Genomic DNA, 17,159 nt, shown 5'->3' with positions numbered 1-17,159 from the left:
GAAAAATGGACGGCGTCTGTAAGACACAGGAGGCTGATCACCAACTTGCCTATTAGATTGACAAATGTTCATGAAACAGATACGCAACGCACAAATTATAAAGTGTGAAATTTCTAATGATTTGTCAAGTCCATAATTAGTTTTGCGTAGATTTGCACTAATTTTAATTGTGTTGTTATAAAACTAAAATAAATAACTTTATTAAATTCATATTCCTAGTTTTTTAATTGTTCAAAAAAATATGTTCACGAGAATACGCCTAGAAAGCGATTTCCTATAACGCGGTGGACCGCGACTGTACATATTTTTAAATGTTACTCAGAGTCGATAATGATTTACGGTTCAAAGATAAACCCTTTAATCAAAATTATGGTTTCTATACATAATGATCCTTAAATTAATCTTTAACTAATCTAAAATTTACTAAACTATAAAAAAGAAACTTAAAAAATTATTTATGCATTAACTATTATTTATATTCTGTTTTACTTGATAAAATGTATTGTGAATGAACTTAAAATTAATGAGAACGAGGAGCGTAATATATCGTACTTTCATTTTTCGTTATTGTGGAAAAATGGAAGTTTCACGCGACTGTCAACATGCGATCGTATCATTTATAACACTATTTGGATTAATGTCCTGTTATAATATTAATTTTGGTCGATACGTTTATACCGTTATCAATCGATCAATGACGTTAAGCAGCTATGACTGCAGATTAATATATGATGGGTATAAATAAATTAAGATTATTATATAAATTTAGTCAATAAACAGCGTAAAATAATGGTGGGTTAACTGGTTCTTTACCTATATAATAATAATAAAGCCTTGTTTTATTGTTGTTAGTATTGCCTATTAGCTAAATGTTAGTCGCCAGTGGATATGGACCCCTCTTTTGTGAAGGTCCAACCCTTTCCAGATGGCTCTATCTTTGCCAATAGTCTCTTTGCCGCTATTTCTATTAAGTCATCAGCCCACCGTCTTTTTGGCCTGCCCAATCTTCTTTTCCGTTCCATTGTCCAGGTATCATGTTACATGACCAGCCCATTGCCATTTTAATTTCAGAGCTTGTGATAAAGATTCTTAAATCTAATATATTTAAAAGATATGTATATTGTATTATATGAAGAGAAGCAATGTTTACATGGTTACACTGTTCAGTATAGCAAAATCTAAACGCGCAACAAACAAAGCGCTTAAACAAACTTATCCCTCGCAAAGTATTCGTTCAAAAGAATTTTCATCTTCATAAAATGGTAAGCCACCGCATTGTACACATTATTAGCATCACAAAAGTATCGCTATCATTGCAGAAATTCAAAAGCAAATGATTTCGGACCATGAATAATGGAGCCACGGCTTAGCGTCAATGAGATCACGCGCGGGCGCTCCCATATTGGATTATTTCGAATAAATGACAAAAATTGTTACGATAAACCGAAATCCGACGTCCATTCGCAACAGTAAATCACCTTTTAGAAGCCATTCCCGTTTACCTCATCTTTAATTCCTATCAGGGAATCCTTTTATCACGTATATTCGTTTGTTCCCACCTGTTGAGTTCTGGATACACATTTGGGTATTTTTATTTAAGAATAATTAAGAGAAAATACTGGGAGCAGTGTCAGCCTAGTGGCTTCAGCGTGCGACTCTCATCCCTGAGGTCGTAGGTTCGATCCCCGGATGTGCACCAATGGACTTTCTTTCTATGTGCGCATTTAACATTCGCTTGAACGGTGAAGGAAAACATCGTGAGGAAACCCACATGTCTTGGATCCAAAAAGTCGACGGCGTGTGTCAGGCACTGGAGGCTGGTCACCTACTTGCCTCTTAGATTGAAAGTTATCATGAAACAGATTCAAAAATCCGAGGCCCAGACCTAGAGGTTCTAATTTATTTTTTAAGATAGAGTCAGAAGAGATTAAAAATCTGATAAAGACAAAACGAGCTCAAAGAAAAAGGTGGCATTCCACAAGATGTCCTGAAGACAAAAAACGTCTGAATAACCTCACTAAACAACTGAGGAGGGAGATTACAAAACATAAAGATACTTCAATAAAGAGATACCTAAACCAATTAACTTCTGACGGTTCCACCAATTACTCCATCTGGAAAGCGATAAAAAATATCAAAAAACCTACTAAACATATTCCTCCCTTGCGAGAGTCTGATGGGAATTGGGCTGCAAGTAACATACAAAAAGTTAGGAGGTTTGCTGAACATCTAGAAAATATATTTCAAATCGATGAAGAAGATTTACTTGACTTCGGGGAAATATCGCCAGAAGAGCTAAACATCCGGCTAGTCACACCAAAAGAAGTTTTCAGTGAAATTAAACGTTTGACTAAAAAAAAGGCGCCAGGTTTTGATTTAATTACGGGTGAGGTATTATAGCACCTTCCCCGTAAAGCCGTAGTTAAAATGACAACCTTAATTAATGCCTCATTTCGACTTCAATATGTTCCCAATATGTGGAAAGTTGCAGAAGTTATAATGATTCCCAAGCCAGGAAAACCACCACACGAAGTAACGTCTTACAGACCAATCTCACTGTTACCTGTTATAGCGAAACTATTTGAGAAACTATTTCTCAAACGTCTTAACCCTATTATTGCCAAAAAGCAGCTCATACCGGATTACCAATTTGGTTTCAGAGAAAAACATTCTACCATAGAGCAGGTTCATAGAATTACAAATAATATAGAAAAAGCACTAGAAGAACAAAAAGTCTGCTCCACGGTCTTTCTGGATGTAGCTCAGGCATTTGACAAAGTGTGGCACCGAGGACTTGTTTATAAATTAAAGAAACTACTGCCTCGTCAATTTTCAAATATCCTTGAGTCATACTTAACACAAAGAATGTTTAGGGTACGACAAGAAGATGATTATTCAGAACTGAAAGAAATAAAAGCTGGGGTGCCGCAAGGGAGTGTATTAGGTCCGGTCCTGTATCTTTTATACACATGCGATATTCCTGAATTAGAAGATAACGTAATCGCTACCTTTGCCGATGATACTGCTATCATGTCTACGGCAGATACTGAAAAGGAAGCGGTAGTAAAACTACAAAAAGCCATAAATACTGTTGCCGTGTGGACCAAAAAATGGCGGATACGATTAAATCAGTTCACATAAACTTTACCAACAAAACATCAAATTACCAGCCAGTATATATTGATAACGTCAAAGTGCCGTTCCAAAATTCAGCTAAGTACCTAGGTATGACGCTGGATACCAAACTCCGATGGAAGGTCCATGTTAAAAAGAAGCGTGAAGAGTTGGATCTCCGTTACACTAAATTGTACTGGTTGCTCGGCAGGCATTCCGCGCTATCAGTTCAAAATAAATTATTGATTTACAAACAAGTCCTGACACCTGTATGGACTTATGGTTGCCAGCTGTGGGGCTGTACCAGTAATAGTAACATCCAAGTAATCCAACGATTCCAAAACAAAGTGCTCAGGGGAATAGTCAATGCTCCCTGGTATATTCGCAATAACGACCTCCATCGGGACCTTAATGTAGAGTACGTCGCCACAGTAATAAAAAAGACTGCCGGAGCCCACGAACATAGGCTCCACCATCACGTGAATGTCGAGGCTATTCAACTCCTTGACACCACGGGCCTAGTGAGAAGATTGAAAAGGACAAAACCGTTTGAACTAGTGAATTAGTGTTAGTGCACGTTAGTATTAAGTGCTAAACAGTGATTGAAAAAAAATAGAACACAAGAACAAAGTGTCTTCCCTTTAATAGAGACTGTAAGTAGTGTTATTGGACACTTTCTTATGTTAAATATCCTTTGTAATAAATTAGGTTAGACTTAAATTACTTATTAGTCTCAAGTTAGGCTAGATTGTAATGTTCCATGATGTCTTAGTAAAGACACATGTATATAAAAAAAAAAAAAAAAAAAAAAAAGATAGAGTCTATGTGTGTTTAAAGTACTTAACTTTGTTGAGTCTTTTAACTAAAGTTTTGTCTATTTCCGTCAAATTGTATTTGTATGTCTGTGATGAAGAAAAGAACTTTAGCAAAAACGATGCAATGATACTGATTTCGTTTTTATAAATAAGGGAGAGAAAGCTGAATTTAGATCGTATTGACCAAAGGTGCAGTGAGGTACCCGTAGCACGAACTTAATAATTTAGTGTAAATATTATAATTATGGTTTGGCATGATGATATAATGACTTCAAAATCAAGAGATGAGTTAGAATTTGACGTGTATATTTTTATAACGTTCGAATAAACTTTGTATAAACGATACATAGCTGTAAAAAACTTAGATTGGCGTAAAATACGTTACGATATTTTACAAAACCGTCGCATACTGAATCTTGTAATCGTGTATATTTAATTGGTGCCATGTAAGTAGTAAGCTACTGTAGTAAGGAATATTCCAATAACTAAGAACTATTTTTAATTTAGTAGCACTAATATACTTAAGGACGAACAGTCTACAAATATTCAAATCGAACAACAATATTGGAATAATAAGGCAGCAAATGAATACCTTCGTCAGAATCAATTCTTTGCCATTGTCCGTCAGTTCAATATAGAAATAGATAAAGGTAATTACGAGAAAAAGATTTTGCATGGCCCACGGCAACGCAGGTAAACATCGCTCCGCATTTTCGCTCTCTTGTAATTGAATAACGACCCCGCGCCGGATGCTCGGAAAAATAATTCTATTATCTTACGATCTCCTTCCGCCCCCTTTTCCTTTCAATAAATACGCTCGGTTTATTTTAGAATTGTATGATATTTTAAAGTTGGAATAAAATGTTCCATTTTTAAAAATCCACTTTAAAACTTTAGGAATATCGTAAATCATGTCTGGTTATAGTTTTCTATCATACAACAGCGAAATATTTTTTAACGAACGACAGAAGACATACTACCGGAAATTCTTGCTGAAATTAAACTCAAACTCAAAATATCTTTATTCAAGTAGGTAACCAAGTACACTTTTGAATCGTCGAGTTAAATAAATCGTAAATTTACATTTACTACCAGTTCGCAAGTCAAGGGCGTAGAGCGGGTAAGAAGAACTGGCAAGAAACTTTCCGTCACTCTTTTTAATTGCCAAGTATTGTCATACAAATTGTTTGAACTGGAGCAATTCAATCCCAAGGATTTAGGATCATTTAAGTAGTCCTCAAATTTATAAAATTTATTAAAAAGATAATTTAACATAAAAACGAAGTAGTCTGTGCCTATAATAAGGTTACCTACATAGGGAAGTCACCTAATTGTTATACAAAAAAGCTTCATTTCTAAATAAAAAGTTGAATTTCTACAAAATTCCTACATTTCTTGGAAAAATGCTTTTCAAAAATTGGTCTAAAGAAATTCTCATCTAATTATGAACCTTACATTGCGTATATTTTTTATAATTTAATCTTTCATTATGAAAACTGAGGCTTGGGTTTCGCTGACTGAAATAAAATTGCTACCAATTAGGGAAAACAAGGTAGATGTGCCTTCGGATTAATAACCTTAATTAACGACTCAAGGGATGTGCTTAGAGACTGTTGCTATCACAGTTTTTTATGGAAATATATCAGTGAATTAACTCGTACAATGCTTGCTACAGAAATACACACTGTTTATATGCTTGTTTCAAAGGATAAAAGAAACAACAGTAACGGTAAAACCTTTTACGCTCTGGGCCTCAGATTTCTGTCATGATCATTTGTCAATCTAATGGGCAAGTAGGTATCCTGTATCCTGTGTCTGCCGCCGTCGCCTTTTTGGGTCTACGGCAAGCCGGTTTCCTCAAGATGTTTTCCTTCACCGTTCGAGCGAATGTTAAATGCGCACATAGAAAGAAAGTCCATTGGTGCATGGCCGGGGATCGAACCTACGACCTCAGGGATGCTGCTGTTGTTTCAAAGTATGCTTAGTAAAAATAAAAAATTCAGTTTCCTAAAATGACTACTCTAGCATTCAGTAAACAAACTTGCAGGAACCGGTAACTGGTAAAAACAAGCGTAAACTGTTGTATCGCGAGTGTATCTTCAGTTATAAACCAATTCGAATTAGGGACCTTCAAAAATACAGCGTTCTAATTCATAAATGGCCGGCAACGCACTCGCGAGTCCTCAGGCATTAAGAGTGTCCATGGGCGGTAAAATTAACATCAGGTGATCCTCCTGCGAGTTTACCCCCAGTTCTATAAATTTAATATTATATTACAGCGAAATGTATAACTAATAAATTAATATTTTAATCAACTTGTATCACACTATTATATATTGTTACGTCAAAACATCATACAACATATTCTTTAGCACATACACAAGAGAATAAGCTCAATGCCTTCAATGGGAATGCTCACTTCCTTTCGTGTATATGTCCTCCGTCAATCGCAATAGCAACAAGACGTTGCTAACTGCTATTTAAACACGTGAATAGCAATAATTAAATCACTGCTACATCACTAGTCTCACCTTAGGAGCGAAGGGATCATTAAAAGCGTCATAAGCTGTTACGATGTCAGTAAACTGAAATCCTCCTATTCTCCTATTATTCTATTTTAGGGCGGTATTTACACATTTTTATCATCCGGTGCGTATAAAACGTGTTAGTTTTCCTTACAGTTCCGGTCGATGATTTAAAGAAGCTCGTTTTACGATTTCCTATTGTTGTAAGCTTACAATGTTCAAATGTCAAAATTCAAAATCATTTATTCATTAAGGTAACACAATGTACACTTATGAACGTCGTTAAAGAAATACATATTAAATGCTTCTTATTTTACATTAACTGCCAGTTCTAAAATCAAGGGCGAAGAACGGTCGAGAAGACTGGCAATAAACTCTCCTTAAAAAGAGGTTTTAATCGCCAGGTGTTTTATAAAATGTTTGTAAGGAGCTGCAACCATTTGAAAAATTTATTAGTTTAAACTTTCGTTTTATTTACGTATCTACCAAACTTGTGTTGGCCTGTAGTGTGTAACCTAACCCTGAGGTCGTAGGATCAAATCCCGGTTCACAAATAGATTTTTATTTCTATATCTATAAATTACTTTAACAGTAAAACTTAACATAGTAAAGAAACCGGAATGTTTATGACAAAAATGAAAGACATGTGACATCAGTCTTAGGTATAAAATTATTTAGACATAGACGTAACATTTATTACTAACAAAACGCACACACAGAAACACACGAAATAACAATAATAAACAAGAATAAGAGAAAATAATTTTTGTTCTTTTAAAGAACAAGGTACGTTTCAAGTGTGTAATGAGTGTGTGTTTTGGTTGTAACTGGCCCTGGCTCAGCAATATGCTGAGGACCAGACTGTTCCACAGCGCTGGTCATTCAGCCAGAGACCACAGCAGCTAGTTTGCGCCTCAGTCGCAAAGTTGAAAAAGAATGTTTTTTTTTTTTTTTTTTTTATAGAACGGGGGGCAAACGGGCAGGAGGCTCACCTGATGTTAAGTGATACCGCCGCCCATGGACACTCTCAATGCCAGAGGGCTCGCGAGTGCGTTGCCGGCCTTTTAAGAATAGGTACGCTCTTTTCTTGAAGGACCCTAAGTCGAATTGGTTCGGAAATACTTCAGTGGGCAGCTGGTTCCACATAGTGGTTGTGCGCGGCAAAAACTGCCTTGAAAAACGCTCAGTTGTGGAACGGCGGACGTCGAGGTGATACGGGTGGAATTTCGTATTCTGTCTCGACGTCCGATGATGAAATTCAGCTGCAGGTATTAATCCGAACAACTCCTCTGAACACTCTCCATGGTAAATGCGGTAGAAGATGCAGAGTGACCCCACATCTCTACGCAACGCCAAAGGATCAAGCCGCTCGGAGAGGGATTGGTCGTCGACGATTCGAACCGCTCTGCGTTGTATACGGTCAAGTGGAAGGAGCTGGTACTGGGGAGCCCCCGCCCAGAGGTGAGAGCAGTACTCCATGTGGGGCCGAATTTGCGCTTTATATAGTTGCATGCGGTGGCCCGGAGTGAAGTACCGCCTCGCCTTGCTGAGCACACCAAGCTTTTTGGAGGCTAATTTAGCCTTTCCCTCCAAGTGACCGCGAAACTGAACGTCGTTCGATATGTCAACGCCAAGTATTCCAATGCTGGCTGTGGCTTTAAGAAGAGTGTTTTCGAAAAGAGGAGTAGCGACAAAGGGTGTTTTTTTAGCGGAAAACGCGCAAACTTGTGTCTTCTTGGGGTTAAATTGGACTAGGTTTTGTCTGCCCCAGTCTGAGACTCCACGTAGTAGAGTTTCGACTTCAGACACAAGTTTGTTCCGGTACTCATCAACAACTGCCCGAGAAATACCTGCCCGGCCAGTGTAAAGAATATCCCCAGTGCTGTCATCCGCATAGCAGTGAATGTTGCTAAGTTGCAACATATCATTGATATGCAGAAGAAATAGGGTCGGGGATAGAACACAGCCTTGTGGGACCCCAGCGTTCACGGGTTTAAGGTCGGAACATGCTCCGTCGATGACGACCTTGATGCTCCGATCGGCCAGAAAGCTGGAGATCCAATCGCATAATTTCTCGGGAAGCCCATAGGCTGGAAGCTTCGAGAGCAGTGCTCTGTGCCACACCCGATCGAAGGCTTTCGCTATGTCCAAACTTACCGCCAGCGCCTCCCCCTTGGACTCAATTGCTTCCGCCCACCTATGGGTAAGGTATACAAGGAGGTCACCAGCTGAGCGACCACGACGAAAGCCGTACTGAGAATCGCTAATCAACTGGTGACCTTCTAGATAACTCAAGAGCTGGCAATTAATAATGGTTTCCATTATTTTGGAGAACAAGGAGGTTATAGCTATTGGTCGATAGTTGGACGGATCAGAGCGATCGCCTTTTTTTGGGATCGGATGTATCGAAGCGGTCTTCCAGCACTTCGGGACAGTGCCGAGCGAGTACAGGTACCGGAAAAGGCGCGTTAAGACCGGAGCCAACTCAGGAGCACAAGTACGCAGCACAATTGGGGGGATACCATCCGGCCCGCTCGACTTATGAATGTCCAAGGAAGACAGTGCTTTGCGGACAGCACGTTGCCGGAATGTGATTTCCGGCATCGAGGAATCACACCGCGAAATGGTCGGTGGTGATCTCCCTCGGTCATCCAAAGTCGAGTTGGACGCGAAGAGACAGCCCAAAAGGTCGGCCTTCTCCTTCGCAGTGTGGGCCAGAGAGTCATCCTCCCTGTGCAGTGGCGGAATGGAGGGCTGACAAAAATTCCCCTGGACAGCTTTGGCGAGAGACCAGAAGGCTCGAGTCCCTGAAGGGAGTTGGGCCAATCTCTCGCCAAATCTGGCAATGTGCTCTGACTTTGCCTTAGTGATTTCTCGTTTGAAGGACCTGGAGGCTGAGTTATATGCTGTTTTAAGTTCGCTGGTATTGGCATCACGAGATTTCGCCGCTTCCGCCCATGCCTTAAAGCATTCTCGCTTTCGACGCGAGGCCGCCTTGCAAGAACGTTTAAACCAGGGCTGAGACTTGCCACCGATCGGCACCGCAGAAAATGGAATAAAGAGTTCCATGCCCTGCAGAACCACTTCGGCGACAGAGGCGGCGACGGAATCTGGAGCTTCCGGCGAAAAGCACATAGGCCCCCAAGGGTAGGACGCAAAGAAAGACCGCATCCCGTCCCAATCTGCTGACTTATAGTGCCAAATACGGCGACAACCCATAAAGCGGGGCCGTGAAGGGCGCGTAGATGGCACAGTACTCCGGACCACACAATGATCTGATGAACCCAATGGCGAGTCAACAGAGACTTGATAGTTCTCCGGATGTGAAGTCAGCAGAAGGTCCAACAAAGAGGGTTTATGACCATCCACATCTGGTATTCGCGTAATCGCAGGGACCATTTGTGTCAGGTCGTAGGCTAAAGCAAAGTCGTGAAAGGATCTTCCCGCGTGATCGGTAGTTTCAGAGCCGAGCCAATCGGCATGGTGGGCGTTAAAAACGCCAAGTATCACGATTTCAGCGGTAGGAACCCTTTCGAGCAGGGAATCTGTAGCCATTTGGATGTGCTCAATGGGTCGGTCAGTTTCGATATTTCCGCTATGGGACCTATACAGGCATGCGTAGAATCGCGGATGGTCATCGCAGTCTACGCGCAGCCAGAGGTTAGATAGGTCCCTTCCTTCAAGCGTCCCGAGGCGACGAGAACAGATATCCTCTCTGACGTACACGCAAACTCCCGCCCGCGGCACAAATGAATGTTCCAATTTGTACCCCGGGTAGGAGAGGTAGGAAGTATCAGCCGGGGAGGAAATCTGAGTCTCGGTAAGAAAGAGCAAGGCCGGCTTCGCAGTCTCTAAATGGTAGTGGACTGCGTTGATATTGGTATTGAGCCCCCTAACATTTGTGAAGTCCACGGCGAGTGTGAACGGGGGTGCCTTTGTAGGTTTGCTCCGTTTGCCCCGAGAACGAATTATGTTATTTTTTCCGAGCGCAGAATTGCCCCCCCCAGAATACGAAGGGCAGCCTGTGCGTCCACCACCGGGCGCAGAGTGTCCCGGTGTTGGACGCCCAGAGGGGGATTCTCCACCGCGAGCGCGTGTGGTACCCCCCTGGGGTAGATTCTGTCTTTTTTTCTGCACCTTCATATTTCTTGTAGAGGGGGGGGGGGGGGGAAATGGGCTCCGGGAGTCTCTCTCACCGCACGAAACGCGAGTACAATAAGGCAAACTTATTGCATCACTTCACGCCGGTTTTCTGAGAGACAGTGGTACTGCCCCGGTCGTGCCTGCCCATTTGGCTGAAGCCCGAAGGCAACAGCATGGCACTCCCACTAGGAAATGTAATAATACTAATACTTAGTAGAAAAAAAATAGTAAAAGTAAGCAGTGTAAGTAATTAAGTCTTGTGTAAAAGTAAATAAATTATAAAAAATCAATACATTTAATTTTATTACTCTTAAAGTACTGTTGAAATAAGTATTAAAGATGTAAACATCCCCTGGGACAATTCGTTTATCTGATAAAGGTTTTGTCTCTAATACAGTGATTACAGCGGTTAGAAGTCGACCTTAAGAGAACCGAATGGGCGGTATATCGAAAAGCCATTGATGTAATTTGAGGCCAACCGAACATTGTCGCTAGGCGATTCAATCGCGAAACCACATCCTATCTGAGTAGGGTTACCAGGTGGGAAATAATATATTATCATGGGTCAAATGTTACGAAAAACATTTATATTCAAACAATATATTAAAATGTTACTTCATATAAATCATTATAAAACGAACTAGAACATTTATAATTTATAGATACAATAATCTGGTAGAGTGATTATATTAGTCTAATATTATTGAACTGAACAGCGTACAGCCGAGAAACCCTCATTCATATATTCCGTTTAAAAATGGCAGAAATCATTCATTTAACAAATACATTTAGTTTAAAACGAGTTTCAGAATTGAAACGCTAAATCAGCCAACTGATATTACACAAATAATCCTGACAGCGAACAAAGTTACACGTTTAATTTGAATTCCTGCATTTTACTGTGCTGATCAAAAAGTTCCAGTTATTTTGTATAATCACATCGTCGTACACAGAGTCAATAGAATTAAATGTAATGCGGTCTCAGAGGGTCATCAGAGCAAAGACTATTTCTAAGAATGGCTCCTGTGTGTTAAAAATGTACAAAGCAGGACTCAAACGTACGACCTCTGGCACCGCTCCCGACTATATGAAATACATAAGATACTATAACTACAGAAAAATATAAAAAATATTGTCGTCGTACATATTAATAAGATTTTTAAATGAATATATTTCAATAACATTATTTTCGCATGTCCATTTTCAATTAAAAATGATAAAAGTATAATCAACACTAAATTTTTTTTTTCCTAGAAATTCGTGGAAATTTGAAAAACCTTCCAACTTATTTGATGAAACCTATTTGTGACGAGTAAACACATTCAAGTCGAAACACATGCTTGAAAATATATCATCATACTCAAATATCCAATAATATCACATATAAGTTCAAACTTATAACCTCTTTTCGTGGATCCCGTTAAAAATAAAAAAAATATTTTCCTCTTCTGTATCCGAAATTAATAAAACTAGTTTCCTCTTACTTTCCGCCCTCGACAGTCCTTCGAGATATTTTTCTTGAAAAGTTTTTATTGCGTCTGTTATTCTATGACCGGAAATTTTCATAAATTTTTAAAGAAAAACCTTTAGTGAATTTGATTCTGTCTAAAACGGTCTCTTAAAATCACTATATGCAATCATAATTTTTCATTTTTCTCTCTTTTTTGTTTACTTACATTATTCTAATAATTATTATAATTTATTATAAAATATTTCTACTGAATAAATTATGTTCGAAAGTTATCTACCAAAATTAATTTTATTAAAACTTGTCCTCACGTTAGAGATCTCTCTCTAACAAGCAACTTTGGGAGCGAAATAAACCCCAATTAGCCAGCAGATCAAGCGACGCAAGTGAAAATGGATAGGCCATACACTCCAAAGAGATTCCAATCATGTCCTCAATCTGGCGCTTGCTTGGAACCTGTAAGTAAAGCAGAAGCATGGCCGTACCAAGCAAACGTGGTTTAAGATGAGCCAAAGAGAGTCGGAAAGAGTGGGAGCTCAGGACCGAACGCGACGGAGACTCTGCCGCATCTAAGATTATTTAAACAGGAGGCAAACGGGCAGTAGGCTCATCTGATGTTAAGTGATACCGCTGCCCATGGACACTCTCAATTGCAGAGGACACGCGAGTGCGTTGCCGGCCTTTTAAGAATTGGTACGCTTTTTTTTTAACATTAAGTCAAGGTTTCCTCACGCCTGAATGTCTGGTGGTGCGTGGTAATGGATCATCCAACGCCATACACCACCAGTTAAAGCAATTCATATCCAACTCAGTTTGGCAGCCATTTAACTGCCATGGATAATTAATTCTTAATTCTAAAGACTAATGAAATCACCGCCACATGTTTGAGGAAGATGCAAACAAATGAAGATCTCCTTTTTTACCCTTATACAAAGAACTTGTGATATCTATTGAATATTCCATCACAATTAGGTAATCACGACTCGGATTACATCAATCTACCCTTAAACCCGGGAGTGATTTGGTTCAATAAGTTCTGGCCCAAACATGCGCAAAACATCAATAATTTTAGATACTTGACGGCTTAAATTAATGAAGAGCTGCGGATTTATTAGGGTGTCCAGTGTATCAATTGTATCACCGTTAATGTATATTTTTTATACAGTATTATATTCTTAATTTGATTTTGATAAAATTTGTGAGGTCAATATTTCAACTTAAGGGAGGATCCTCGGCCAGTCTTAACACAGACTGGCGCAAAGGCGTTAGCGCGTTTCAGGAAATGACGTCATGTAATAAAAAATAGTTTTTTTGATACACATTCTTAATTTAAAATGTTTGAAGTGTTTAAAGAAAATTGAAAAGTGGCTTTGAAAATAAGCGAACCTCCATTTCTTTGTTGCCCCTATGCCTCCAGACCTCTAAATCTGACCCTGAGCCTGAGTGAGCAAAACAGCCTTGGCTCGTAAACATCTTCATGCTTATCCTACAATTATCCAGTACATCAAATTAGTCAATTTGCCTTGTGCAAGACTTCTTTATCAAATAAATTTTGATTTGATTTAAATTATCGGTATTTGTTAAATTTTGAAATCATTTTCTAAAAACAAACATACCGCTATAAACCAATTTATATAAAAGCTTTATGCCGCAATATTAGCTATTCGGACTGAATAGTCTCACTGTAAATAATAATTATTAAGTAAGCACAATGGTTTGTTATGTTCACCGTACACACGATAAAATTTATTATGATTAGCGATCTCATCGAATTATAGTATCAAGCAATCTAGCAAGTCCAAACTACATCCTTTTTAGGTCTGAGCCTCAGATTTCTGTATCTGTTTCATGACCATTTGTCAATCAAATAGGCAAGTAGGTGAGCCTCCTGTGCCCGACGCACGCGGTCGACATTTTGGGTCTAAGGCTAGCCGGTTTCCTAACAGTGTTTTCCTTTACCGTTCGAGCGAATGTTAAATGCTCACCTAGAAAGAAGTCCATTGGTGCTCAGACGGGGATCGAACGTACAACCTCAGGGACGAGCGTCGCACGTTGAAGCCTCTAAGCCAACTCTGCTCTAGGAGGTCCAAGCACTTTGAAAAATATGATACGATAAGAATTTTATGTAGGAAAATCCTCGGGAATGTTCGAACTTGATTTATTGGGCCTTCGGGCACATGTAAAACCGAGATAATAACATTTTATTATGGCCAATAGTGTATTAATTTAAAATTTAATCAGCATCGGTTTGATGCCTGGAAGTCTCCACAGTCCGCTTCATAAGACATTTTCTTTTGGAAACTAGCGTAGTGTGGAATTTACTCTCGATGGGAGTAAATTCTTCCCTGGGAGATTTGACAGTCCCAAGTCCCGTAGTCTCGTTGCGTTATCCTATAAAAAAATAATTGTTAAAAAAAATATCGATAGCGCTACAAAGCGTCAAATATGTTATAAATACCATATATAGTACACATAGTCTATGTTACTCAGGGATAATGCAGCTTATTCGTTAAAAATATACAAAAATAAAAAGATCCTCTATATAATATTTGTATAATTAAATTGGATATTTAAAAGTACGCAGTGTTCGAGCGCCTTACAAAACAATGTATATTTGTTAATCTAATAATAATGTCAAAGTCATAAGCTAATATTAATTTAACAAAACAGGTGAACTGCGGCTATTTGCTAGTAACTATATTTCAGATTATTAATATGAGGTTGTATAATAAATTAGCAATTCTTTACGAGGGCAGGGTTATTTAGTAGTAAAACTATAAAATTTATTTGACTGAGAAATTGATGGTAAAAATATTTGCCAATAAATTATTATCAGTAAGGTTCTTATCGAAATTTTCCTCCCCCATTCCCGCAAGTGTACGTAACTCCATGTTTTCCGTGTTCACCTTTCTCATCCAGAAACGATAATATGGTATTAATTCAATAACAATATCGGAATAATTAAAAATAATCGGAATTAGAAAATAATATTAATTATTTTTATTGATTGACCTTGTATTAAATGTAGTACAGAATTAAATCAAAGTCATAGTCAAGTCATTTACAACATAACACAAGCTTCACCAGCTTAGCATGGGACTAGGTCAATTGGTGTGAATTGTCCAATCATATTAAAAAAAATTATTTCTATTAGGCCCATTAAAAAAGCACTTCGGAAAGTCAAAAATATTAAAAACAAATACTTTAGTTGCCACTTCCTAAATGTAGTTTCATGCGGCTAAGAATGTGCAAGAAACAGTATATACTCTTTTAAAATAGCTCTTACAATATTTTGTAAATGTACATTAATTTGATAATTATACTTATGTGCAGACCATGTAGAAAAAAAAATTAAATACTAAAATTAAATAGGCGCATGGTGTTGCAAAACAATGCAGCAAATAACTATATTTTTATTATGGATATCTTAAAAGTCGGATTTAACTATGAGATCTGTTCGCTGTAAAGCTGAATCATATAACACATTGAATATCCAAATCGGTCGATGGACGGAAGAGCTTGCATACAGAAAAACTACGTCGAAATGATAACCTTTGATTATTTTGGAAATCAGTTAATAAAATTATTCAGGATCCATCTCTGAGTAAGTATGCTGGCAAAATTATTTAGTATTTATTAGCATCTTCAATGATTAAGGTAGATTTTGCCGCGCACCAACATTTCTGGAACCAGTTGCCCACTGAAGTATTTCGGAACCAATTCGACTTAACTGCAAGAAAACAGCATACCAATTAAAGCCTTCTCACCTCTGGCATAAAGAGTATCCATGGGTGATATCACCATCAGATAAGCATGAGCCTAAAAAATGTTATATAAAAAAATCTAATATCTTTTATAGAAGTTTTTATTTTATTTCAACTATTTTTTACGGGTTAGCACTGTTTGAACTTATACAATAGCTTTGTATATATAGCTGTACTAATTTACACCGCGTGTATGGCTGAGATAATATAATATAAAAAAATCCTTTGAACAATACAGCGATGCAAGGTAACAAAGCGACATCTATTGGTTAAACAATAGCAGTATTGTTAGTAGCGCGACCAATAAATATAATAATTCTTCTACTTGTTTTTTATGTTGCTACAATAAGTTACTTAATATGACCTGAATTTATTAGTATGGCAAGTATTTGTTCTATTTACCAAACTGTTATATATTCAGCTAGTTTATATTTAAAGGAATAATTATTCGTAAATAAATAGATTTCAATTGAAATAACTAGTTTAGTCCGCTGAATGTAAATTGAATGGAGTACAGGCTTTGAATTCTAAGTAGTCGCAAGTTTGGAGGGTCCTATTTTATACTCGATTACTTTATTAAGAACTTAGATATCTTAAAGTTAAGTATATATTTACTTTACTTTAATAACATAAAACGCAGTATGAGGTGCTGGTGCACAGGCCTATTATGGGTACGTTTGTTTTTAATAACTATTATTGTTATTGACTGATTATTTTGTAGGAATATGGTGCGTAAGTCTACGAAGATACAGTACTAAAACAAATTTGTGCGCACTTTCGTATAACATGTACGTAAACGTTTGCATGTGTGTGTGTGTGTGTGTGTGTGTGTGTGAGCACAGGACACATCCATACGTATATCTTATACTTAAAATTTTCTTTTGGTAATTTTTCTTTGTTGACTAATAATAAATAAATTTGATTAAAAACTGGTTTAAATTTTTGCGAATTTGTACAATAAACGAAAACTACAAAGAACGACAAACCACTATGAAAGTAGATGTAACCAAAGCTGATTTTTATAATTGTTTTCGTAGAACAGGGGCCAAAGGGGCAGGAGGCTCATCTGATCTTAAGTGATCACCGCTCCGCCGCCCATAGACACTCATATGCCAGAGGGCTCGCAAGTGTATTGCCAATATTTTAATAATTGGAACCAGCTGCCCACTGAAATATTTCCGAACCAATTCGACTTAGGGTCCTTCAAGAAACAAGCGTATCAATTCTTAAAAGGCCGGCAACGCACTTGCGAGCCCTCCGGCATTGAGAGTGCCCACGAGCGGCGGTATCACATAACATATGTATGTATATTATCTGTTTAATATTATAT

Source organism: Pieris napi, chromosome 11, assembly GCF_905475465.1.
Source record: "Pieris napi chromosome 11, ilPieNapi1.2, whole genome shotgun sequence".
NCBI lineage: Eukaryota > Metazoa > Arthropoda > Insecta > Lepidoptera > Pieridae > Pieris > Pieris napi.
The sequence above is the reverse complement of the archived record's forward strand: the minus strand, read 5'-3'. Positions refer to the sequence as shown.